Below are 3,429 nucleotides of genomic sequence, written 5' to 3' on the forward strand. Positions count from 1 at the left end.
ATTCATACCTATTTTGTTACCTGTGCTGTTCCACACCTGGGATTGCACGCTATTTTGGGTGAAACGGGGATAGAGAACAAACTGGGATTTAAATGTTCTGTAAAGTAAAAGGTTTTAATTCCCCATCTCCCCCCCCCCCCCACACAATTTCTTTAGGTATTAATATTTACAGCACACTCATTTCTACTTGACTTCCCCACCGCCCTGCCTCTTCAAGCTGCTGTTTTACAAATGCTTCATTTTCCTGTTGAGCTGCAGCAGCTTGTTTCTGGCTGTGTAATATAAACCTATATGTAGAGGAGAAGCTGGGCTTTTCACATCATTTCTATATTAAACCTTTTCCCCAGTAGCTCCATGTTATTGAGGAGAGCCTTTCATTTGTTGTCTTTTAGGTACTCTATGGATCTTAGTCTGTTCAGAGTTTCAGTGAATCTGTGAAAGGCTATGATAGCAACTGGTACAATTCAGAGATGGTTTAGTCTAAGTAAGTGTCTAGACTGGTTTATAAACTTGTGGTATTAATCCTGTTGAAGACGCAAGTTCTTACTCCATTTCATCTGCTCAGTGGTTCCGAAGTCTACTTTGGAAGAATGCTTTTATCACTTCTGTGAAGTCCACATAGCTGGTTATAATAATCATAATCCTCAGCTTGCCTGGACAACCACTGCTGACATCAGGGGGTGTGGGACATGCTTCCGCTTCCTTTAAGCCATTTATTTTAGAAAGAAATATTTATAAATGCAAGTTTAAATGACCTGATAACACTGATAGGTTTTTGAATTATTATCTAGCACAACTTGCTCTTTGATGGTAGGTATCAGTCTGTTTAACAAAAAAGGGAATTATCTATCTCGTAGTAGGCATTCTGATCTTGCAGCCATTGTGTATTTTGGAAAGTCCACTGATTTACAGTTTGATTTCCGCCTGCTGAAAAGTGTAGAGTTGAGGTATCTTCTGATGAACTGTTAGATGAATGTTTATCATTCACTTCAAAAAGATATCCTCTCCTCCGAAGACTTTCCTTACTGATCCTATGAGGGGAAAAAAAAAAAGGAGGAAAACATGAGGAAAACTGAAAAAGCAGAGGTGGAAATGTTATTACTTGAACACTCGCTGTTTATAGACACAAAATGGTATGCCTATTAAAAAGGGATGTTACATCTCAAAGGCAGATAAGTTATCATCAGGGAGGGATGATGCTGATGGGAGAGTGTTTCCTTTCAGGCAGTCAAGCATAGTTCTTACTTTGCTCCTTGGTAGAATCAGGGCTTACTCATCCTCTATGTCCTGGGGAAACTAATTAATTGTTTGAGGACACATGGATGAAGCCCCTGATGAGTGTGGGCGGGGCTTGCACATAGGCTGTGGGCATTCCTTGTATTTTTCCTCCCACATACCCATGCGTATGCCAGCTGCAGTCTGGCCCTACTGTTATTACTGTGTTTATTCTCCTCAATTTCCCATTGCACAACTAGGAAGTTGAATGTGAAATAAACACAAATACATTTACTTCAAGTTGTTTTGCATAGCATTATAATTAGAAGCTGGAGACAACTCTCTCCCTTCATCGTTCAATACTGAGGCATTGTTCCTTCTCTTGTTTTTTCTTTTCCAAAGTACCATCTCTTCATAGCTGTTCTTTCACAGCCCACAGTTTGGGGTTTTGTTTGTTTGTTTTTTAAACGGTTTGATGTGTTTAAAACTAATGGGCAGGTACACTAAGCGAACAAATGTATTGTGCTGTTCTGGAGAACTGGTTTAGTCTGCCTTGAGAGCAGGAGCAGCTGCAGGCTGCCTACAGATGTTGACCGGACGGACAGTTGCTCATGAGTGATTCCATTATGTTTCTTAAGATCCCTTTTTGAGTCACGTTGGGCAACTGGTCCTAACCTCTAATGGCTTCCTTATGTTCTTTTACCCTCTCTTGTTCAAACTGTGTAGCTGGCTGCTGGGGAGGACAGTGCAGTGACAATGGCTGCTGCAGCACGGTTTGCAGGCAGATGATGTGTGACAGTGTATAGACAATACAGTGGTTCTGTTTCCTCTGTAATTGGTGACTGCTGAGTGCAGGGTAATTTGTCTCGTGCCCTCTCGGGCGAGGGTGGAGCAGACCTAAAGGACACAGAGAAAACGCAGTGCCTTCTGCTTTGGTTTGAGCAGTAGGTTAAAGCAAGTTGTAACTGTTTCTGGATCCTCTTTAGTTGTAGGTTCCCTGTTGGTATTGACAATAAAAGCCCCTATTCTCATCGTGTTTTGGAGAGATGTTTGATCACTTTCTTCTGACCTTGCTCAAGTGATATTACAGCTGACTGTATAATAACTCAGTCTAGCATTCATAGCGTGCTTTGCAGGAGGCTCTGCCTGGAGGTTTTGATCAGCAGCTTTTAGTTCGGATGAAGCATGGGAGAAGTGGAGAAAGACTGGAAAGTTATGAAATTACTAGAGTGCCGTGCTGACTATATCCAAGCGTGAAGGAATTGGTTCTGAGATCATTGCTGTTTCTGAGCTCAGATTGTGTCCTTGTCCATAGCGTGTGATGCTGTCATTTACTTGCACCTCTCTAAGAGGTACATCTTGACAAAGTCACTACTTATATGCTGCACATAGTAGCTAAATATTTGTCATCATACTTAAACAAAACACCAAAATATCTCTGTCATTAAAAAAAAAAAAAAAAATTCTGACCAGAGCTTTGAGGTAGGTCTGTCCAGACCTCTTCCCTCAAAGAGCTTTGAAACTCAAACCTCAGGTTTTCTTTGAACAAAGCCTACATCAGACAAACCTCTAACAACAGAGACAAGAGAGAGAAAAGACAGAGTAGACATGGGGAAGAGTTTATAAACAAATCTCCTGCTGCTCACTTTGTCCTTGCTTCTAGTCTTGGTTTCAGTCAGCTCTGTGGCTTTCGGGGTTGAAGCAGGCTGCAAGTTCACTCTGGTCCCTAGTGACCTTTTTTCCATTGTCACTGGGGCTTGTGTCTAGCTTCTCCTGCTGTTCTCTGCTATCTGTCTCCTGAGTCTGAACTGCATACTCATGTCTCCTCACGGCTTGCTTCTGCCCCCCTTTAGCACACCCAGTAGCTCTCAAGTGAAGGTACTGTCATTTCCCCTGCAGAGAGGCCCACTTAGCTCCATCACTCTCATCAAAGGAACATAATATACCAAGAGAAACAAATGAATTGGATACTGTCTGTCCTAGATCCTAAAGGAGGCATTTTTCTGGAAAAAGAAGGGTATGTTGTGATAAATTTGAAATGTAAAATACAAATATTTAGCTACTGTCAAGTCATCTGTTAATGTTTTCTGGCTATCTTTTTGAAGTTGTTTGTGTGCTTCTTTGTATGATTTTTCTAATATTCGTTTCCATCTCAAAATACAAAAAGTAGGTTTTCACGAGTTCTCATATAATGGAGAAAATGTACAGTTATCC

The sequence above is a fragment of the Charadrius vociferus genome, unplaced genomic scaffold, assembly GCF_000708025.1.
Source record: "Charadrius vociferus isolate BGI_N301 unplaced genomic scaffold, ASM70802v2 scaffold806, whole genome shotgun sequence".
Lineage (NCBI taxonomy): Eukaryota > Metazoa > Chordata > Aves > Charadriiformes > Charadriidae > Charadrius > Charadrius vociferus.